The following is a 24,418-nucleotide window of genomic DNA, read 5'->3' as shown; positions in this document are numbered from 1 at the left end:
ACATCATATTTTTTTTTTCAAATAAGAAGAGAGACACCACTAGGTTAAATTGGATTCAAAAAGGTTTCAACATGTTAGAGACAGAAACAAAACTTTAACGAAATTCTATCCTATTGGTTCAAAGGTTAAGAATTTAACATTCATTTCCTAACTTTACAAAACCATACACATGGACCAAAAGTAATGGATACACATTGACTATAAAAGAAGAACCAATGTGCCCCAAAGGAAGTATGTTTCACATAAAAGAGACAATTTCACCATATTAAATTCTGAGCTTTTTCCACATGTAGTACAGATGCTAGAAATCTTAGAGACATTATATATACACGTGTATCTACGGAGAATATAATATGAGCACCCAGGAGTCTTAGGTTTTAGAATGCAATTTTGAAGACTGTTTAGATAGTACACACTTTTTTAAAATGCTTCTCAGGAAAGTTTTAATTTATTTCTCCACAAAAAAAGAAAAGAGAAATAAAACCATCTCAAGAAACATTCTATTTAAATGTAGCCAGTGCAGTATCTGGTCATGTAGGAATCAGTGAACCAGCCAGGCATCAAGAAGCCAAGATTCTAACTCTTGATTTGTTTTGTAGTGTATATGCTATATAAAACAAGAGGGCAGGACCGGGCAGCTATGGTATGTATGTGTGTGTGTTTGTGTGTGTGTGTGTGTGTTTATCTTAAAGAATCAGAATTCTGATTCTGACTTCAACTGTCAACTTGTAGCAAGACTTGCTTTATTCAGGTCCTTAACACCAAGAACAGACAAAGGTATAAAAACAAAAACAAAAACAACAAAATAGACAAAAGGATGCCTGAGTGCTGAGGTCTACGGAAAGAGGGAATAGAAAATGCAGGTTTGTGCCTAGATGACAATGGGAGAAACACAAACCTAAAAAACAAAGCAAAACAAAATCTGAAGTTAATCCAAGGTAACTGAGATGGCTGGCAGAGGACCAGGTGCCTAAGAAGCCACAGCAGTTGCCAGCTTAAAAGCAAAGGAAACATGTACCCTACTGCCCTGGAGTCAGAGCAGTGATTACTAGGTAAGTGCTTTAAACGTTGACAGGGATGGAAAGGGGACTGACCAGGTGTCCACACGGCAGACATGGTCCTCCTTGGTTCTTAAACAAATCATGATGAAAGCACCAGAGGGAGGTTGAAAGCAGATGATTTTATTCACCCCCACCCTGTTATCAGCTTTATAATAGCTGTGGCTGGAAAATGGATGATAAAACTAATATAGTCATCTCCCTTGCTATGCTTTGATCTGGTTTTCTGGCAGAAGTAGCTATTATCCACTCAAAAAAAGAAAGGTCTGATGGGGTGCAAATCTCTATTGGCACCCTGGTCTAAGCTCAGAAGCCCACCTCCTTGATCAAAGTCTAAAGGATTCAAAAAAACTAGCACACCGGTGTTCTCAACTTTAAAAAAAATCATTACTCAAACTTGGCAAACTGCGATTATAATATCTCTGGTTCTCTTCCAAGACTATTGTTGCATAATCTGTGGCCAATGCTTTGTGTTTCTAGAAAACTTGACAGTTTTATTCACTTTATTTGGGAAAGATGGAACAAATGGACTTTAATATCAAACTGAGAGGTTTAATTGGAAGTTTATCAGGGAAATAAATATTATCATATTCATAGCACCCTTCATTATATTAGCAATTCAATCTTCTAAGACAAGAACCCAGATATCAACTATAATGTTTTGCATGCATTGACTATGATGCATTTATTCACGTACGGATTAACCATGAAAATATAAGTTAAGTAAATAATGAATCTTTCAGTATAATATGAAAGAACATACCAAGTACTTACAGAAAGTGGTAGTATTTAACCTTGCAAAGTCCCAGCTCACTCTATGAAAACAAGAGATCCTCCACCCTAACGGAGTATGTAAAATTAAGTTTACAAACAGCTGAAGATTAAAATTAGAAAACCCAGTGATCCACAGACCCCAGATTATGAACCGGAATCTTCAAAATTCCTTCAAATGTACAATCTACAATGTCTTGTCTGTAACAACTTCAAGATTGAACTCTACATTAGAGGATATCCAGGTATCATGGACCAAGACTCCTTCTATTTTGGAAACAAGAATATCTAGAATCACCTCCTTGAATATACTCATGGAATTTTCAGTTAAGAATTCTAAGGATAAATGGGATAACAGTCAATGCAGAAGTATCAATTTACTGCTCTAATGTCTCAAAAGCCCCACAATGGTATGAATTTTATAAGCTTTCTTCTCAATATCAAAATCAAATAATTATTTATCAAATAAAACTTAAAACTATTATAAAGTTATGTCCCATTTCTATCCCAAATACATACACATATAGATAAACCAGGGTTCTTTTTAGATTATTACTAAACATAATAGTTTAATGAATGTATTATAGTAAGAGTGAAAACAAGAGAAACCAGTAAACTAACAACACTGAAAAATCAAGATCCTATTATGTAAGGGGCAAGTTTCCCCTCTTCAAATGTTTAAATTCCACCTTTACAATATAATTATAATTCTGTAAATGTTGACCAAGAGAATATCAAGTCTAAATAATGACCCACCATTTCAAACAATTTTACAAATACTGTAAAAACAATTATTTTTACAAATTACAACACCAAAGTTTTATTGTTTTGTTGTTATTGTTTTTATTTTCCCAGAAGAATTGCATCCCAAAGACACAGAACTAAGGGTACAATCTCCCTGCCTAGACTTTATCTCTGATAAACTAAATCACAATTTTCATCTCTTAAAGAAATTGCCATTCTATAAAAATCAGAAAAACTATAACCGTAGTCAAATATTGGGCTAAGTAAATTATTACTGTGAACCTATAAAGATACCTCAGTAATTATTAAAAGCATAACTTGAAAATATTTTTGAGAGCATTTTAAAATTTACTATCCAGTCATAATAAACTGCTTCCTGGGATTTACAATTGCTCTAAATAAAGTTAAAATTATGGCACAGCCCTATGGGCAGATATGTGTGCAGAGGAAATCACTGATGTTCACACCCCAATAAAGACCAGGCTGTTCCACCCCTCACCTCAGAAATAGACTTGGAAGCATTTTTATTCTGAGTCCAGACAAAGTTACAAGCAAGTTGTTTCCCTATTAAACATGTAGGCCAGCTCATGGAAGAGTATAAAGTGAAAGAGCTGATTTGGCTAAAATGAAGGTTAGTCTGTACCATTTTGGATTATCGTGGAAGAAGTCAAAAGGCAAATTTCTGGTATAAGGTACCCAACAAAAGCAATACGAATGAATATGGACTTTTTGTTGCCGCTGAGGTCTGATAAAATTATTCAATAGACTCATATCTGAAAGCACCTTGCAATACTATCAATTCAATTACACCATAAGCCAAGTTACGCTCCTACTTCCCTAGTGAAGAATAAGTAAACTGTGTGCTTGCAATACATCAGGCACTAGTATGAACACTTCCCATGCCTGTTACCTTGCGCTTCAATAGCACTATGCTGCACATGGCACTGCATCATTTTATTCATGACAGCACACTGAGGATGTAGGCATTATCCCTATTTTAGAGATGAAGACACCAAGCTTCACAGATGTTGACTAATTTCACCAAGCTCACAGTAAATGAACTCAAATGATTCCAAAGGCTGTGCTCCTATTTTGCATGCAGCACTGCAAGAATTATTTCTATATGTTTGTATACTTTCTTCAATATGAAGCTGAATGTTCAGAGCTCTAAGATGGTTTACTCTATACATTCACTTGTGGGATGTTTGTTTGTGTCTTTGTTTATAATCAACAGGAAAATTTCCATTATGTTAATGTGAAAAGAGTAAAGAGTTCAAGGGCCTATAGCCCCCTCTGGGTCTATTTGTCTGTAAAGAGATAAGAGCTAGCAGATTGGTGACTGAGGGCAGTGCATTAATTTTTGGAATGGAGAAAAATACTCAACCAGGAGTTGAAGTTCCTAATGGTAATTCTTGGGAATAAGGATCAGACTACTCCACACTATTGCAGTGGGTAAGCGTCATCTCAGTAAGAAGACTTTACATGGGAATTTAACATTCTTTTAAGTGTTCTAGAATGAGAATGTACTGCAGCAACAGGAGACATGGCACAATACAAAGAGGACTATTTACTGAGAGATATGGTTTTAAATCCCACTGTCAATAACTAATTGTACAAGATCATGTGTCAAATTTAGGACTTCGACTGTTTTTATCCATTAAATGAGCAAGCTGGACAAAATGTTTTCCAAGGTCCCTTTAAGTATTAATATTTCATGAGGCCAAAAAGATAATTTTGTTATATTTGATAAACTATAAGTAGTTCTGAAGGTTCTTTCAAGACTGAGTATCTTATTTTTCTTTGCCACATGATATATATTTCTTTGATTTTTGGGGGCAAACCAAAACCAACCAGCCCCTAAAATGATGGCATTATGTATAAGCCATGCCTACTTTGCAGAATTTAACCAGTGTAAGGGTACATATAAACATTTTAAAACTTTATAATTTCAACATACAATTACATAGTAATTAAATATTAAGATAATTTGTTAGTATGACATAGCATGTCTTCATTACAAATGCCAATATATTAGATTATTGAATAAACAAGAGCATAAGATTCTGCTCAAGACAACATACGTAAAATTTGATCATATCTGTAAGTAATTTGAACACAAATTTCTTTATTTCTGCCTACTAACAGCATTTATCAGGACATCTTATTTAAGGTAGCCAAAAATACTGTCTTTAAACATAGAAGTGCGAAAGAAGTTCAAAGAGAAAACAAATTTATTTCGCTCCTAATTACTCTTTTCTGCTTACGGATGTTTTATATTTATTTATTTAGATGTGCTGCCTTTCTAGAAAAGAATGAAGGCACCTGAAAGGATACATTAGCCACAAGAAAATTCCACACATGTAAAATCAGAGGGAGAGAAGGAGAAAAATGAGAATGAAGACATCAGTTAGAGCTAGAAATAAAGCTCAAATATGTTTACCATAAACATGTATATAGTTTATATTAGAGAACCATAACTTAGTTCTAAGCTTCCTAGCAATAAATGCAGCAGGCAGCTCCTGGTGTAATTTGATTTAGTAAAGCAATTTCACTGGGAGGCGAACTGACATGTTCCTTGTGCTGGCCTCTAAAGATCTGGTTTGATTTGGAGATAGATTTCAGATAATATAGGAAACCTAGAGGAAACAAGGATTGCCTGTCTTTCAAGCAATCTTCCCCAAGTATTGTTTCTCCAAATTATGAGCTCCAGTCAGTTCAAAACTACCCCCTCCTTAAGAAGGGCTATGGCAGAAAACTTTTCAACAATGCCTTTGAAATGCAGGCACAGATGTTTCAACAATCTCTAAATTTTAAGAAACTATGTATATGGGGTTCATATACCCTCATGAGAATTAAGGAATCCTGCCTTTAAAAGACTTGACTTTGTCCATAAGAGTACCCTTCCATAGTTGAGGGCAAAACCAAAGGAAGAGAGATTTCCTTAGAAAAGTTTGTTATATTCTTTGGGGTTTTCTGTTTCTTCTCCACTGAAAAATAGTTCATGACCTGCTGCCGGGAAAGCCTACTCCTTATAGCTCAGCACAACAGTGTGAACCAAAAAACAGTTTCAATAACGTGAAAACAGCGGTCTGCTTCAGTTGACGGGGGAGAAAAAGGAATTCAATAAAACAAACAAGAAGTTTAATTTAAGCCCAGCTTAAGAAATGCCAACTGTAAAGTATAAACCAAGGTAACTTGGATGGTCTTCGAATACAAGTCAGTCACAGTTACTTTGACAAAAGAGAGTAACCCATTAGCAGTAGGAGCAGTTGTCAATGCATGCCACCTTCAGATTGAGATAACAAAATGATGAAAAGCTACCTGTAAGAAAACGGTTATCTTTTGTTCTCTCTTGGAACAGGCTTGCAAGAGCTCGGTCCAAACATTACCGATCAATTTAAAAAGAGAGGTCAGAATACAATCGTATTTTACTCTAATGAAGTATGTGACCTGCTCTCTCAAACCGATATTCCTGCTGACCCTGACTCTAGAAAAAGTAATACAGACTGATTCTGAAATGAGATCGATCAATAACTGGGGAGAGGAGTCCACGCTGAGCTTTGGCAACCTAGCTCATAAGAGACTCCAGGCCAAAGAAGTAAAGGTTGGAGAAAGAACAGACATTAGTTTCAGTGTGGTCAGAATAACATTCTAGCATGATTTATGAAATGACCTCAGTCAATCGCTTCAGCTTACATTAATAGCTACCTTGAATTAATTCCAGCCCCCTAGTCCAAACAAATTACAACGTGAAGTTATGGAGAAAACTTGGAGAAGTACCTGATCTCCTCTCTAGTACTTAAAACTATTCGTTGAATAAACGGCTGAATGATCCAACGTGTTATTTGCTAATACTGAGAATAAAAATTTAAAAAAAAAAGCCTAACTTACAAAACATGAGGACAAATACAGTCCTGTTATTTTAAAAACTAAACCAATTTAGTTTAAAAAAATCCTACAAATCAACATTTCCAAGTTCTCAGTGAAATTCTATTAATATTTAAATGAATATTTCTGAGTAATTCCAAAGAAAAGCTAGAAGTACCAGAATAATAGATAAAGGAAATGATGCAGTTCTTAATTTGTCCATATTTCACTAAAGCACTTTTGGCAAAATCTCCTGTTCTCCCCTTACGGGCAATATGCACAAATCAGGAATGGATAATAAAACAGTAATGCCGCTTTCTGACTAGTCTAACCTCTACACTGGAAAAAGAATTGATTAATGCATTATTATCAAGCAGGACCAAGCCATCTTGCACAAAGCCACAGGGTTCAGTTTTTAGCCTTAGTCTATTATTATTATCAAATGCTTGAGAGCGAATATAACTAGCTAATACTTATCAAACACACACAAGATCGGAGAGAATACCTTATACACTGGCTGAGAACATTAGGATAAACAAATTCTTTACAGGCTGTGATAATGGTAAGATAAAATGTATTAGACACAATGTACTATCCTTGGTTCAAACACACACCTCCTGATTTCTCAGGTCAGTGCTCCTATTACATGCAACATGCTCATACAGGAAAAAAGAGTGGAGAATTCTAATCAGTAATAAGAATAATCCAGGAAAGGGACCTGGGCCAAGAGGCCAGGGATGGGAATAGAATCAGACTAGTTTGTTCTGGTCTTCAGTCACAAAGTGCTGTGTTTACCTTTACCACTTGGTCATTAATCACTCTGAGATATAGCCTGAGCACTTATTTAGACTAGAAGTAGTTCACACTGTGAGCCATTATAAGTTGAATAAAACAGAACTCCGAGCTGGAAATCACACCAGTCCCTGGAGAAATAATTCTCCCAAATTTCTACTAAGAACAGATTTTTTTTTTAAGATGCCTGGAAAAATTGCTTAGAGCTTAAATTTTTTTTTGAATGTGTTACAGCCTGATTCTAATTAACAATAACAAAAAATTAATGTAAATCAGACCCTATATGAAGAAAAGTAAAAAAGAATTGATTGTTGAAAAAATGGGAAAGCAACAGGCAATCCAACATTAGATACCTTTAATTAAAAACACAAAGTAAATGGACTCATTCCCCAATGAATGGTTTTCCTTAGCAGACTAGAGAATGCTGATCACGTAAATCTGTTACAGCAACAGCCATTTCGATAGGGATCAATGCAATTGGAAGCCAAGTGGATATATACTTTAGCAGTAAACCAAAAAGCTATTTGGGTTTTCTTTCTTTCTTTCTTTTTTAAATTAAAACCACTGGAAAAAAGTACTCTCATCAAGTTTCTTTTGAAACATTTCAAATAGTTATGCAAGAAAAGGAATGCAAAAATGCATCCCCAAAGTGACTATTTTTTATTTATTGTATTTTGAGAAGAATAGTTATATGAATCCTGCTACTTATTTTCCTCCCAAATTTTAGTCGATGAGTGGAGAACTCAAGATAAACGCTAAAACCTTTATTATTAGCCACTTCTCAAATGCCATCCCAAGTCATTGCCATGCATCTCACTACTAGCATACTTGTAAATAATATTTACCAGCAGGCTAGAAAAGCCCATGACCAGACAGTAAAGGATTTGTTAATTATTGACTTAGAAGAGATCAAGAGAAAGAGTCAGAGACAGACAGACACCGAAACATAGAGACACGGAGGGTCAGACTGTGACAAAGAAACAGACACAGAGACATAGACACACAGAGAGACACAGAAACAGAGAAAAGCTTTTTGATGTTTACCTTTATAAGAAGCAGCGATTTTTTAAATCATGGATCTATGAAAAAATCAAGATTTAAAAAAGAATCAACCTCATCTCCATCTATTAAATCAGTCTCTTCTAGCCAGTGTCCCCTCTGAACTTGTAGGATTAGGTGCAGGGCTCTGCAGATTTATCCCTAGGGCCCTGGAACCCATCACAGTGAGAGGTGCACAATAGCTTCTCAGGGTCTATGAAAATATTTTAAAACACTTTAGATATGACCTTAATAGCCATAAAATTGTCACTGTCCTTCTCCACTTGTGAATGTACTATCAGGAAATTTAACAAAGAAGAAAATAATACTACCTCATAAAACAGAAGTTTAAAAAAATAACTTTTGGTAGCACAACACTTTTAGAAAATGATTTAACAATAATATAGCTCATAGGCCTTTTTTTTTTTTTGAGGTCAACTGCCATCCTGGGAGAATTAAGTAAAATATACGATAAAATAAAAAAATATATGGTAAAAATACACTAAGTAAAATATATGGTAAAATTTTAAAAATTACATGCAAAATTTAAGAGAAAAATATAAAACCAACTGAATTACTAAATCAATTATAATATTTTCTCAAATATAATTTCCAGTCTTAAAATTATAATTACAAAAAATGTTAAAATGAGGTGGGAAAACTTTGTTATAGTCAAACATTTAGATTTTTAAACTGGATATGATAGTGCACTTATACTATGATTGCAACTGTGTGAAAAACATACCTAGAAAAATTCCGCAAGTGTTAATATAGTCATCGTAGCTATGTTGGATGCTTGGGATTTAATTGTGAAATCTATTTTTCATACTTTTTTTTTGCCATTTTATTTGAATAATACTTTTCAAAAAAATACTTTACTACTTAAGTAAATCAAACGTTCAGGGAAAAAAAAATCTATGTAGTAGTGATTTCATATTTCAATCCTTTAAGAGAATCAGAGTTGGTAAAAGAAATCTACAATCACAAATATCTGGCCACATTTTATAGCACAAAGTGGCAATTATATTCTCTACATCAACACAAAGAGACAGTTTGACACTGTGTTGACCCCACTAACTGGATCCACTCTGCAGAACCCTGCTGAGCTGGTCAGGATCAAATGGCCAGCCAAAGCCAAGGCAGCTGGAAGGCGGGCAGGGGGTCGCAGGGGTAGAGAGAGAAACAGGGCCTGTCCAGAGCAGGCTTCTCCAAACAAGGCAAAGCCAGGAGCTGAGGGCTGAGCTTTAGAGTCTAATGGCAAAGAAAACAACCTTTGGTCTTCCGACTACTCAGAAATAATCTGTTATCTTAGGCATATTTAATAATGAGAATAACCCCCTTCCCAACATTCCCTGCAAACGTATGTGAAAGGGAGTTTAGGAGCCCAACAGGACAGTTCTCTGAGGCTAAATGGATGATAAATTAGTTTTCCTTTAATCTCACTTTTATTCCCTCACTTTCCCTCTTCTAAGCCTCCCGGAACTTCTGGCACTTGAGTGGTCCAGAATCAGGGCCTTATATAACACTGGAATCCTACTTTCTGTAAGTCCTTCCCAGGAAGGAGTACTTCCTCTCAACCTGAGTGAAAGAGAACACCTCCCATCAACCTGGAAGCGCCTACAAATTAAAACAGCTTTCCTATGCACTTGTTACCCAATGGATTCCAAGCCCACCATAGGTCTCTTTCTGTTGTTATCCAAATAGAAGACTGAGAGGTGCTGAGTATGGGCCAAGAACTTACACACAGACTCCATGTTCTTAGAGCTCCCAAGCTTCTCTGATCCACCCAAGAATCCCAACCAGAATCAATCTGCTATCTGTGTGTATGTAGATAGAAGGGGTATCTCAGAGCAGAACCTTCCTACTTGTTCAACAGTTCAAGAAGTAGAAGAAGAAGTGGGAAGAGAAAGGCTGCATGCATGAATTGAGTAAAAAGAGAAGGGACGAGATAGGAAGACCTCTCTCTCCAGCCTCCCCTGTCTCTTATTTGCTATTTTCCCAGCAAATCCACCAGATACAGTGAGAGAAGCACTATGGCATCTTAGGACTATACCTTAGGACTATATCTTGCTTTCAATTAAGAAACATTATGAAGCTTCCTCCCTTAAGGCAGAAAGTCTTTAGCATGTTTTTTGTTTTGAAGAACGGGTAATCCAGATGAGCCACATCAAGATCTGTAAAGTCATAAACTTTATAAAATCATAAACCATCCATAAAATTATAAACACCTGCCTTCAACAAATAGTATCAGTACATCGACATAAAAATATTAATTACCTAAGTCAATTAAGCTATTATATGCATGTACATAAGCCACAGACTTGGCAGAGGAGCTTGTTAAAATTTTTTAAATTGGAGTTCCCGTCATGGCGCAGTGGTTAACGAATCCCACTAGGAACCATGAGGTTGCGGGTTCGGTCCCTGCCCTTGCTCAGTGGGTTAAGGATCCGGCGTTGCCGTGAGCTGTGGTGTAGGTTGCGGACGCAGCTCAGATCCTGCGTTGCTGTGGCTCTGGCGTAGGCCAGGGGCTACAGCTCCAATTCGACCCCTATGCCGCGGGAGCGGCCCAAAGAAATAGCAAAAAGACAAAAAAAAAAAAAAAACAGAACTTTATAAAAAAAAATTTTTTTTAAATCATGCTATCAAGAATCTGTGTTTGTCACTTGCTGGAATCCCAGTTCAGTAGCTCACTGCCCCATCAAGGGCTCCCCAGGAAGAAAGATAAAGGAAACAATCCTATTCAAAAGAAGGCTACTGTGTGGATCTGAAATAATTCTTTAAATACCCGAAGTTGATAAAGCATGCTTTACAATTGCAATTTTATGCCACAGGCATGTTCATATTTTTGCCAAGGGATTCGGTTTACATTAATCTCTACAAATTTATGTACTCAGTGAATAAACGTTTTTAACATAATAACAATCCTCTATCATAACAGAGACAGCATGGTCTAGCCAGCTGTGTGCTGAGTACCCTTATCCAGTCCTCTCTACCTCATAGGGATTCTGTAAAGATTAATTAGGAGATACCTCCAGAAAGCACTTTTGAGTACTTTTCCAAAAATACCTTACAAACACCATGTATTTACTATACCAGAAAAAAGAGGCAATAATATAGCTATGAGAGTAAAAAAGAAATGGCAGGAGAGATCAAAATGAATGAAATAACTGCTGAAAAGAGAAACTAAATATAAGAAATGTATGTTTAACAGTCCTACAAATAAATACAAAAAAAAAAAAAAAAAAAAAAAAGCTGGTGCATCTTTCATAGGCACTGCAACAAAGTGACCCACCACAAGGGGTTAAAACTCTCCCTGGGCAAAGTGTCCAGCTCCTCCAGGAAGGCAACCCAGAACCCAGCTTGTCTCTGGCTCACATTCACTCCCTAGGCGCTGCCCCCCTTGCCTGCCTGGCTACAGAGGCCTGAGTGTGCAAAGGTCCTTCACAGACTGTTTCCTCCAGGGGGCCCCCATCAATTTAGAAAACAACAAGAGTGGCAGGGAACCAAAAAGGAGGAGCCCTGCAGTAGAGCCCAACCTAATCAGCAAACAGGAGTCAGAAATATATTAACGTAAGAGTAAAAGATATTTAGGAGAGCTAAACATATGTGTACATTTTTGATTTATGAAACATTTCACAGTTATGTAACCACGTATAAGATAGCTCTTCCTTCTCATATCCATAATATATATTGCTTTTCTGGAGGAGAGACATTTTTAAAAGCAAGTAGTTTTATATGCAAATCATTACTTTATTATTATAAATTGATAAACATTGCCTGGTAGGTTAAATAATTTCCAGTGTTCTACTCCATAAATTAATCATTCCCAAATGATCATTTTCCAATATAGGAATACAGACCTAAAAACAATGCAAATAAAAGCAATATGCATGTTTACACTAAAATTACATCAACAGCATTAATTTGGAAAAATAGACTAAATAGTTATAGAAATAATTAAATTCAACTTCCTTGAAGGAAGCATCAAAGCAGCAGCTCATCAATCTAAGGACTCACTCATTCTGTTGTACAGTATAGGCAGTTCCTAGCACTATGGTCAGTATCCACCCTTCACTTTTCTTTCGCTCCATGTTCCACTTCTTAGGCCATTAGCACACTAGAGCCAGACTACAACAGCCCACTAACAAGTCCACCTGACTCCCTAAAGCTGCCTGTGACCTAGAAATAGCAAAGACTTACATTTCCCTAAAGCAAGGCTCTGAAGATATTGATCACCAGTAAACTAAGAGTGGTTCTCTCTTTTTTTCCTGGAGACAGCTCAAACTTGTTAGCCTGGCATTCACAGGCCTTCACAATCTGGCCCCCTTCGGCCTGTATGTTCTTGCTCTCTGTTCTAAAGCTAATTCTAAGTCCTCCCCAATTCACTGAAAAAGCCCATCTCTCAACTCCCAAACACCTTTTTAAAAGCCAGTTCCTGTTCCTAGGAGTAAAGCCTAACCATCCAAAAGCTTCCTTAGCCTTAAAATCTTTTCCACTTCATCATGACTAAATGCCCATCTCCATATGCAGCCTCCCCTGCATCACAGTCCAGAGCACGTATTCTGCACTATCACAGGACACTTTTCATAAACCGATGTGACCATTGATATGGACCCATGTGACTGTTCTGAAAGCACAGGAACTCTGCCTTCTACAACACTAGGCTTCATGTGGCCCCTGCTTAAAATGTTCATTCCATAAATGGTATAGAACACAAAGGATGTTTTTACTTTTCAATAAGACTCCTAAAGATTTTTCTCAATTTTACTGAGAAATTGAGTGTGGAAGGTCAAAAACACAATAACCTACTTTTAAAAATCAACATGAAATTCATAGCAGAGACGCATATAAAGAACACTTTATAAAGTACATGACATTTTATAATTATTGTTCATAATACCCAAAAGTAGGTTGGAAGCATGATCTTCCCTTTAAAGCTCAGGAAAGTAGACTGCAAACAATATTTCCATAAGGCTCTACCATATAATTATTTAACAGAACTCCAAGGCACTGTGATTGAGCTTGGCTGGTAAGTCTGTGGCATTTGTTAGGGATTTTTTAAATCTCAGTTTCTGGTATAAAATAATTGCCACCGATTAAGAGAGAACATGCAAAGTTCATTAAATATCTTACTAAATTCTAAGGTATGGGCCACACATCGTGCTTTACCATGAGACCATAAAGTTGAATGAAACTAAATACAGTCCTTATTCTTTGAGTTGACATTCCAATATTCCCTCCTCATACACAGTATGAAGAGGAAGATAGCTCTCTTGTTCCTACCAAAATTTTACAAGAAGAGCTAAAAACGGATTTTTGCCATCCCTGTGCAAATGCTGTAGCAAAGCACCTCACTGTCCTTAGACCACACTGGTCACTGTCTAAGATTCTCAGCCACTTCTGACATCAAAATGTCCTAAATCAAAGTTAAGAATATAGAGGAGCTCCCATTGTGGCTCAGTAGTTAACAAACCCAATTAGTATCCATGAGTATGCAGGTTCGATCCCTGGCCTCACTCAGTGGGTTAAGGATCCGGCGTTGCTGTGAGATATAATGTAGGTCGAATTTCGGCTTGGATCCCATGTTGCCCTAGCTGTGGTGTAGGCCAGCAGCTGTAGCTCGGATTCAACCCCTAGCCTGGGAACCTCCATATGCCACAGGTGCAGCCCTAAAAAGACATATATATATATATATATATATATATATATGAATATGAGAGAGAGAAAGAGAGAGAGCCTATTTGCTACGATCCTAGTAATACTCAAACACCAGAGGGTCCCTCTCAGTTTTCATAGTTCTACTCAGTCTCAAAGACTTCCTTCCCTCTTGCTACAAACCCCGTCCTCCCAAAAAAGCTATTCGACATGCCCTCCAAAAGACCCCTGCCATTTGTGGGACCCAGAGTTACCTAGCTCTGAATGTTGCTGGGTATTTCAACCCAACCCATGATGACACCGGAGCCCAGCAGCCTCTGTTGTGAACCTTCTCACCCCACAGTGGAGAGTGAGGCTATGCCTTTTTCCTCTGACTGCTTTTAAAGTTTTCTCTTCATCACCAGTACACAACACTTTATAATGATGGTGCCTTGGTGCAAGTCTCATTCTGCTTGAAATTGTCCTCTTCAATGTGTGGCTTTATAGATTTCATCAAGTTTGGAAAACATTTGGCCATTATTTTTCTGTTCTCCTTCTCTTGTCTTTTTTTTTTTTTTTTTTTTTTGGTCATTTTGCCTTTTCTAGGGCCGCTCCCACAGCATATGGAGGTTCTCAGGCTAGGGGTCTAATTGGAGCTGTAGCCACCAGCCTACACCAGAGCCACAGCAATGCAGGATCCAAGCCGCATCTGCGACCTACACCACAGCTCACGGTAACACCGGATCCTTAACCCACTGAGCAAGGCCAGGGATCGAACCCACAACCTAATGGTTCCTAGTCAGATTCGTTAACCACTGAGCCACGATGGGAACTCCTCCTTCTTTTGTCTTATGAGATCCTGATTACACGGTAGACTATTTGTTACTGACCCACAGCTCACGGACATTCTGTTCGTCTTTTCGTTCACATGTTTTCTGGTTTCATTTTTTCTACTTTCTGTTGCAATGCCTTCATGACAATAGGAATATCTCTAGAAGTTCCATTTGGTTTATTTTTGTATCTTCCATTTTCCTGCTTATCATGCTGACGTTTTCCTCTGTCTCTTGAGCATATGGCACAAATGCACATAATAGCTGTTTAACATCTTTGTTTGTAAATTTCATCATCTCTGTCTTTCCAGGGTATGTTTCTTGGATTATTTTTTCCACCTACTAGTTATAGTTAGCAGTTTCCTCCCTCTTTGCATGCAAGATAATTTTCTATGGAATGCGAAACATCATGAATTTTATACTGTTTGGTACTGGATTTTGTTGTTTCCCTTTGAAGAGTATTGAGCTTTGGGGGGACACACTGTTATGTGTGATTCCATATGATCCTCTGAAGTGCTGGTTTTAAGCTTTGTTATGGTGGGTCCTGAGCAGCCTTAAAAGTAAGGCCAATTTACTCCCTTTAATAAGGCAGTATCATTCTGAGGACTTAACCCAATGCTGTATATAATGAAAGCTTTCCATCCTGGCTGATGAGAATACACATTAGTCCCAGCTCTAGGAGAATTCTGAGAATTATTTGTCCCGTTGCTTTCCCCTGATTTTTTACCCTGCCTCTTGGAGTTTCACTCGTGTATATGCCAACGAGAAAGGATGCTTCTGCAAATCTCTGGAGCTCTCTCTCTCTCTGTGCATTTTCCTCTACACTTTCCTGCCCCATAAATTCTCACCACTTCCACCTCTCCAACTCTAATTTCCGTTTTCTGAGACCAGAGAGATCTCACTGAAAGTGCTAGATTCTGTTTAGATTCCTCTCCCTGTGCCAGGCTTGGCTGTTGCCTGAGGTCCAAAGTCTAAAAAAACTCTCATTCAGACAGACAACTCTTACAGCAGTTAATCCTCCATGGACAAAAAACGGGGTTTCTCCCAAAGATGATAATTTAAAATCCGTTCCCCCCCCCCCCCGTCACGTTCTGCTGCTTTTCCACCTCAGAGAGACCTCCAACCATCCATCGCTTTACTTACTTTAAACCCCTCAGTTGCTAATTTAAATTCCCCTCTTCTTTGTAACCATGATTCCTTTGACCTGCCTGTTCTTCAACCTGACGTACACAGTAAGCCGCTTCTCTCAAGCTGTTTCAAGAAAAATCAAAGCGATCAGACACCACTTCCTTTAACTTCCTGTCAGCAAAACTATACCTTTCGGGGCATCCCTGCCATTGTTACTGCTGCCCATCAATCCTGGGTGATAACTTCGCCTCACCTTTTCATGCCAACTCTGTGCTTTGACTACTTGCTTTCCTGGATCTCATTTAATCCATCATCAATTGCTTCTGTATCTTCAGTATTTCCTTTCTTTTGCTTCTTTCCATTAGCCTTTTATAAACATGCTCAAGCAGTTTCTCTCATTTGTAAAAGCCTTCATTTGATCATGACTATCCTGTGGCTCCCATCCAAACAGACTCCTCATCCAAATGTTTGCTTTCTACTTACTTTCTGGATTTTATAATCTCCAACTAATTTAACAATCCACTGAGATAGGGCTTTTTCACCCAAAAATCTACCAGGGCCTTTTTCATTGAAACAAGCTAATTATTAAATGCAGAGGTCATTCTTCAGATGTCTGGCCTGCTTCTTTTTTTTTTTTTTTTTTTTTTTTCGGTCTTTTTTTATTTTAAAGGGCTGCACCTGGGGATATAGAAGTTCCCCGGCTAGGGGCTGAATTGGAGCTCCAGCTGCCGGCCTACACCAAAGCCATAGCAACACGGGATCCAAGCCATATCTGCAACCTACACCACAGCTCATGGCAACGCTGGATTCTTAACCCACTAAGCGAGGCCAGAGATTAAACCCATATCCTCATTGATACTAGTCAGGTGTGTTACCACTGAGCCACAACCAGAACTCCTGGCCTGCTTCTTGATACTGAATTGCCTTGGCTTCACAAGGCTGAAAGTTTCTAGGTCACTGCATACTCATTGGCTGTTCTCGACTGGGGTTTCTTTATATTTAATTTATGTCATAATTGCCAGTGTTATTCAAGACTCATTTCTTGGTCTTCCCCATCCCCCTCTCTTACACACACACACACACACACACACACACACACACACACACCCCTTCTAGGTCAGGCTCTTGACCTCTCTTTTCATTGATAAGTTGGCCTTTGTTTTCCATTTGAATTCCATCTGTAATGATCCATTTTTCTCCAATCAAATTTATGCCCATCATCATTATAACCTAGACTAGTGCTTCTCAAAGTGGGTTCTCTGAATAATTTGCATCAGAACCATCTGAAATAAACACCATAAATGAGAATTTCTAGATTCTACTGAAGATCTAGTGAGTCATCATCTCTGAGTGGTAGGATCCTCCAGGTCTGCATTTTTAAGAAAACCAAATGATTCTTAGGCACTCTGACATTTACAAACCACTAGTGCAGACCCTAAAATCTAGAAATTTGTGGGCATATTAGAATTCTGGGAGCTATGCCTCACTACATATTCAAACAACATAATATTACAACAAATATATTTTAAGGGATAGTCTTCTAGGTAATGAGCCACAAATCAAATTTCTAAAATCCAAGTCCAGTCTGAGTTCAAAAGTACTGAGAAAGAATGTTTGACTTTAAGTAGTTTAAATCACTCAAAGGTTCAAAGTATTTCCAACAGTGCATTTGATCCTCTGCTACTGTCCAATCAATGCAATGACCTTAAACTTCTTAAAAATAATTAAAAAAAACAAACAAACACTTGATTCTGAACTTTTTTCACAACATGCTTAAAGGTTTTAAGGAGACTTTTCTGAGGTCTTTTTCCTCCCTTTAAGATATCAGTTTCTTATTACATAGATAAATACAGAAAATTTGACCTGTGCCATCATAATATGCTTTATGGAGATGAAATAAGTTTTGTAAACTTATTATACAGTTCCAAGTTAAAGTAAATCTGAGTTTAAACTTGGCACAAATTATTAGGTATTTTATAGTACTATAACTCAAGGACAATTTCAAGGATTGTGTCAAAAACCATTATTAATTTAACATTTTATTTTTCAGGCATAAACACCATGTTGCAAAATAACTGCATTATGTTTAGTGACTTCAAGACAGTATTATTAAAAGACACTTGATTTGTGAAGCAGTAAAAATTAGATGGAGAACCATACAGTTTTATGATTTTCACAATTGAAAAACAGGCTGCTAAACTGAGAAAAAGATGGGAAATAAGCAACATATCCACACGAATCCTGGTCCGATAGTCTTACTTGACTATTTTTTATATCTAGGCCCAGATTTTTTTTATATCTGCTCCATGGTTATAATTCACTTCACTTCAAATTACAGTGTTTTAGAGAACATACTTGCATCCTGGAATTAAAAAAAAAAAATGCTTATGCATTTCCATTAAAAATTAACACTTTTTAAATAAACCCCATTTTCTTCATGGTAATTTCTAGAGCAGTGGTTCTCAAAGGCACATGTTTCAAGACCAAGGGCCTTCAATAGGCCTTGGAATCTTGTTGGAAATAAAAAAATCTCAGGTTCTTCCCTAGTCCAAAGGAGTCTGCTCTGGGAATGAGGCCCAGCAACCTGAGTTTATCACACTCCCCAGCTATTCTGATGCTTGCTCAAGTTTGAGAACACTTGTGTAGAGTTCATGCAACAGGGACATTAGGATACAGGATAGAGAATTAGAGGATGCTTTCAAGGATACTACATACATCAATTTAAATTTTTAAGCCCTCTATATGCTCGTTAGTATAAAAGCATCTCATCATTAGAGAAAAACTGAAGACTGATTTTCAACATACAGAGCACAATAAGGCACAAAGTGGGAGTGTAATAGGAAAGGCAATGCAGGAAGTAAGAAGTAGCAGTAGACAGCACTTAATGCCAACTATTATATATCAGGTCTTAAACAGGACTTTAATAAAATTTATTGCTCTTGTTGCTAATCTTTACAACAGTCTCATTTTATAAATGAAAAAATTAAAATAAAAGATAAGTATAGTAGCCAGAATAATGGCCCCGGAAAATATCTACTCCATACTAATCTGTATGTGTATTCTGATTGACTGACATGGTATTTGAAAAGAATACACCCTTTAGTGCTCAAATTCTGTTACTTTCAATTCTCTTACAGTTGGTGCATGTTATACATCTATGCTACCAGGTTGGCCCTTGTTTTTACTTCCCTTGTTACAGATAAAGAAACAGATGTTCTCTCACCAGAACTTTAAACTCCTTTGACTACTTAGGGGAAATCTATGGTTTTAGATGTTGACACCAATGCAACATAGCATAAAAGAGAAATTCTATCACTGTTAGAGAGGAAAAGATCTATGTGGCTTTCTTTGCAGAAGGTGTCACAGCTTAACAATAAAATACTAAAAATTTTGAATTAAAAAATTAATCAGGGGGTTCCTTGCGGCCCCACAGAAACGAACGTGACTGGTATCCATGAGGATGCAGGTTTGATCCCTGGCTTTGCTCAGTAGATTAAGGATCCGGCGTTGCTGTGAGCTGTGGTGTAGGCTGGCAGCTACAGCTCCAATTCAGCCCCTAGTCTGGGAACCTCCATATGGTGGGGGTACGGCCCTAAAAGACAAAAAAACAACAAAAAAATCAATCAGACAACCATAGGAATGATTATATTTTGTGAACTTGCAAAAAGTAGTTGAGAATACACAAAGAATACATTAATATAGACTACAATATTTCTTTTATTCTTCTTGTGAATAAAATTTTAAAACTCACAAGAAAAATAAAACAAATATGAGTCTGCACATATATAATAACTTCTATAATCGTGTTAACTTTACGACTGCAGTCCATGCATTTCTCATAAAAATTATGCCATATGTTTTAAACATACGTCTTTTAATATTTTTGAAAAAAGTTCAAAAGCAATTTTAAAAAGGCTTTGAAAAATGCTAGTTTAGATCAAGACTAGAATGTTTTTAAACATATTAAATAACATTCCTGTTGATTTTCTGATTCCAATTTCATCAAAACTAACAATTAGTATAAATGAGAACTTAACATATTTCCCTTTCAAAACACTGACTTTCATGTCAAGTAGTCTTTTATATTTATTTTCCCCAGGCTCTAGCCACAAAGAAAAACAATTCCCAAAACATTTCTTTAATACTCTAGACTTACATGTGCTACATCCTTTATCTGCCATAAACATTCAGCAGAACAAAATGCAGTGCTCCTTGCAGGACGGAGGACATATGCCCTATGAATTCTTTTGCCAATCTCAGGCAATAGGTAATAGGCTGTGTCCCCTAATACACTAACATATATCCATTACAGCACCTGAACTTCAGTGTAATTATTTGTTGTCTCCTTTGTAGCCCCAGCAAGACCGGAAACTACTCCACGAAAACATCAGTGTGTAATCCGTAATTTCATCCTAACATCTAAAAGAATACCATGAGATACCACCTCACACCAGTCAGAATGGCCATCATTAATAAGTCCACAAATAACAAATGTTGGAGGGGTTGTGGAGAAAAGGGAACCCTCCTGCACTGTTGGTGGGAATGTAAACTGGTACAGCCACTATTGGAGAACAGCATGGAGGTACCTTAGAAATCTATACTTAGAACTTCCATATGACCCCACAATCCCACTCTTGGGCATCTATCCGGACAAAACTCTACTTCAAAGAGACACATGCACCCGCATGTTCATTGCAGCACTATTCACAATAGCCAGGACATGGAAACAATCCAAATGTCCATCGACAGATGATTGTCTTAGGAAGATGTGGTATATATACACAATGGAATACCACTCAGCCATAAAAAAGAATGACATAATGCCATTTGCAGCAACATGGATGGAACTAGAGAATCTCTTCCTGAGTGAAATGAGCCAGAAAGACAAAGACAAATACCATATGATATCACTTATAACTGGAATCTAATAGCCAGCACAAATGAACATCTCCACAGAAAAGAAAATCATGGACTTGGAAAACAGACTTGTGGCTGCCTGATAGGAGAGTGAGGGAGTGGGAGGGATCAGGAGCTTGGGGTTATCAGACACAACTTAGAATAGATTTACAAGGAGATCCTGCTGAGTAGCATTGAGAACTATGTCTAGATACTCATGTTGCAACAGAACAAAGGGTGGGGGAAAAAAATGTAATGTATACATGTAAGGATAACTTGATCCCCTTGCTGTACAGTGGGAAAATAAAAAAATAAAAGAAATAAAATAAAAAATAAAAAAAATTAAAAGAATACCTATCTAGCAGAAAGAATTGCAAAAAACTATTAAACAAAAATGTCTTGGTGGTCAAAGAATAACCATTGGAGTGAAACCGTTTGGGATTCTATACACAAGTGAAACTTACTAGCTTTGTGTCCCTGGTTAAGTAAAATTCACCAAGTCAAATTTCTTCTTTTAAAAACTGGACATACTATTTCACCTTAGCCAATTGTTGTGAAAGCCAAAGTAGATGATGCAAATGAAGACATCCGTTTAAACCAAGTAGCGGTAGCTTGCTGTTACAAAAATGATTCTGCATTCTAGCCTTTCATAGATGTAATTGTTTCAACCTGGCTGAAATATCTAGACCTTACCAGAAATACTAATCATGATTTACCCGCCTATCCCATGACAGAAGTACCCAATGAAATTTAAAGAAAGTAAAACTCAGACCTCTTCCTCAGCAATATAATAGACCAAAATATTTTTTTTAGAAATGATGTGAGTTACAAGTTGTTGAGTCTACTCAAATTAAATAAAAATCATAATTTACCTATCTGAGGCAAGAAGAGGTACCCCGTCGACTGAAAGAGAATTAGAGTCATGTCAGAAATCTTTTTGAGACTGCCTAGCAAAAAGCACAGGGTAAATGCACAAGCAGTAGGTAGACTCTGTTCCCTTCCCACATGGTGTGATGAAATGGACTCTAGCAGACAATAATGTAACTGAAGAATCTGAGAAAGCCTACTTAATCTCCCAGGGATGAACTTTTGTGCAAGTAGACGTGGATGATTTTTTTTAATTCTTGCTTTTACGTGTTTCTCATGCTCCATCATATTACCTAGTTACCACAAAGACAATTTAAAATCTTTCTCTGATACATTGGTATGCTAAATACAGGCCTTAAATTTATTCTGCAAATTTATTTACTAAAAGTACATGTTTATTAAGAATGTGTAAACAAATATTCTTAAAAAGAGGTGATCGATAAATGTTTGTTATGCATGCTTCTTAAACAGACCATTTCATTATTCCGAACCCTGGGACTAATAATCACTCTTTCTCGGGTGTCCAATTTTGATTAAATGACAACCTTCCCTAAATTAGACACCGTTTTCTCCCCCCTTTTCCTATAGTGGTATGTAAAGAATTCATGCTCCCTTTTTCTTTCTTCAATGCACCCCGAACTAGAAATGCTGTTTGATGTCTATTTCTCTCTGTCACTTGAATTAGCGAGCTGGTCTTCTTTGGGGTCCCCATGGGTTCACAGTCTCTATCTCCTTGTTTCTGTCCATAATTACTGAACTTTGCAAATATCTGCTTGCATTTTACAAAATGAGTTTTATTAAGTCAATTTGCTTAATTAAAGTTTTAGCCCAGGAGATAAAGCTAATTACATTTCATCTTTCTCATTTTGGTAGAAAGGCAGCATATATGAACATAGAATATACCTATAGTAATCAGCAAAATGTTTAGATTTAGTTAGAAATCACATTGGCTAGGAGAGAAATTTTTGCTTATCCACTGTAATGACTTAAGATATGTTAAATGTAGAGTTTACATGATATTTGTATAATACAGACCCTGTCTCTCCTTTATCTAAATTCAGTTGTTTTAAATAATTTATGATTGTAGAAATTATTATAATTCCACAAATATGAATAAATGACAAAGGGTTGGCTAATTCGAAAAGAAATCATACACTCCTGGGAACAAAGCTGGAGTCATTAAAAAAATATACTTTGCAGAATTATAGTATGAAATAGGAAGTATATAATATCCTACATAAGGAGGTATATAACTGCTTATGTGATTTTATTATACCACATGGAAATTTTTACATTATTAATTTTACAAGTTAACCATTATGATTCATTGGCACTTGAAACACAAACTATTCAATAAACTTGGTGTGCACCACCCTATGAATATTTTGAAATATTGTTCTTCAAATTTAAAGTAACTTAATAGAAACTTAGTGGTGCTGATTTGTTTTTACTGTTTAAAAACATAAAAGAAACCTTGACGAGTCCAAGAAGGATAATTCAGACAAATAAAATGTAAAATAGCGTCAATGTGATTAACCACTCAGTTTAACACAGTCATTTATATAAGACAACTAGGAAGTTTCTGCAAAGGTATCTAAGTGTCAGGATACTCACAGAACAAGGACACATAGAAGATTTTAAGTGGGAAGGACAGAGTAGAAAAGGAGGAATGGATATTTTTACATTAAAATACACACAGATACAGATTGAGAGTACAGTATACAGTGTGCACAAATTTCTAAGATTCACTATGTTTAGGTTAGGTCTATAGCTTGGAGCTTTAAGGTTAACCAAAGACAACCCCTCCATCTCCTCCCTCCAAAATTCATTAACTATGGTATCAGCTAAGATAGGCATTAAATTCAAGAAGGACCACTACAGGGCAATGCTATAAAATGTAGTCAGTCTATGGCCTGGCTGGACTTGGACCACTGGAAGGTAGAATTCAGTCTCAGACCCTACCCTATACTGAAGGAATCAGAAGTTCTGGGAATGATGACATCTGGGAAACTGGGTTTTAACAAGCTCTCCAGGCAACTCTATGCCCAGCAAAGTCTGAAAAGCACTGCTCTATGACAGAGGTCACCAAACTCACTCTAAAAAAATGCCTAATAAAAAAATGTTTAAGGCTTTGAGGGCCAAATGCTTTTTGTCACAACTGTCAACTCTGCCATTGTAGCATGGGAACACTGTAGACAACAGATAAAGGAATGAGCATAGCCATGTGTCAATGAAGCTTTATTTATGGACATGAAATTTGACTGCATATAACTTTAATGTGTCATTAAGTCTCCTTTTGCAAAAACCATTGGATCATGACGTACAAAAACAGGTCATAGGCTAGATTTGTTCATAACTTTTCAACCTCTGCTGCAGGATATGCAAAAACCATAGAGCAGGAATGGATTATAAGTAACTATCAAGGTGCATATAATGTAAGAATGTTCAAAAACTGGTTCTGAAGAGGAAAAAAGGAAAGGGTTGATTATGATACACTAACAGGAAAAGACCTAGTAGCAGTAAAAGCAATGATACACTCAGACTTGGGCAAACAAATGTGTAAAAGATGAAGCACATTTCAGTGGGAAAAATGGCTTAGGTTAGAATAAAATTTGTAAGGCAATGAATACGAATCCAATCACAGTAGGCAGTTTTTGGTTCTTGCTTCTAATTCACATTTATAGTTGGGAAACCTAAATCCTAATCCTAGCTCTAGAAAAATCCAACTGAGTAATCTCAGGCAAATTAGTTTCTACTTCTACAAATCAAGGTGATTATTTAAATAAATCTTAA

General features: G+C 36.8%; 1 protein-coding gene and 1 long non-coding RNA gene across 44 annotated transcripts in view; both read right to left on the bottom strand.

The window, feature by feature from the left end:
• The window catches only part of PTPRK (protein tyrosine phosphatase receptor type K), a 560,031-nt gene that overhangs the window by 308,865 nt on the left and 226,748 nt on the right, over nt 1–24,418 (bottom strand). The gene's annotated exons all lie outside the window — the stretch shown is intronic.
• On the bottom strand, nt 16,205–22,891 carry LOC146406023 (uncharacterized). Its single transcript, XR_014803953.1, has 2 exons — nt 19,451–22,891; nt 16,205–16,570 (listed from the first exon to the last, which is right to left on the bottom strand). It is a non-coding gene; the product is annotated as an uncharacterized LOC146406023 (long non-coding RNA).

Source organism: Sus scrofa, chromosome 1 (genome assembly GCF_054392235.1).
Source record: "Sus scrofa isolate SSC_HxYL_T2T_F1_AM1 chromosome 1, Sscrofa_HxYL_maternal_Yorkshire_Landrace_v2.0, whole genome shotgun sequence".
Lineage (NCBI taxonomy): Eukaryota > Metazoa > Chordata > Mammalia > Artiodactyla > Suidae > Sus > Sus scrofa.
The sequence above is the reverse complement of the archived record's forward strand: the minus strand, read 5'-3'. Positions and strand labels throughout refer to the sequence as shown.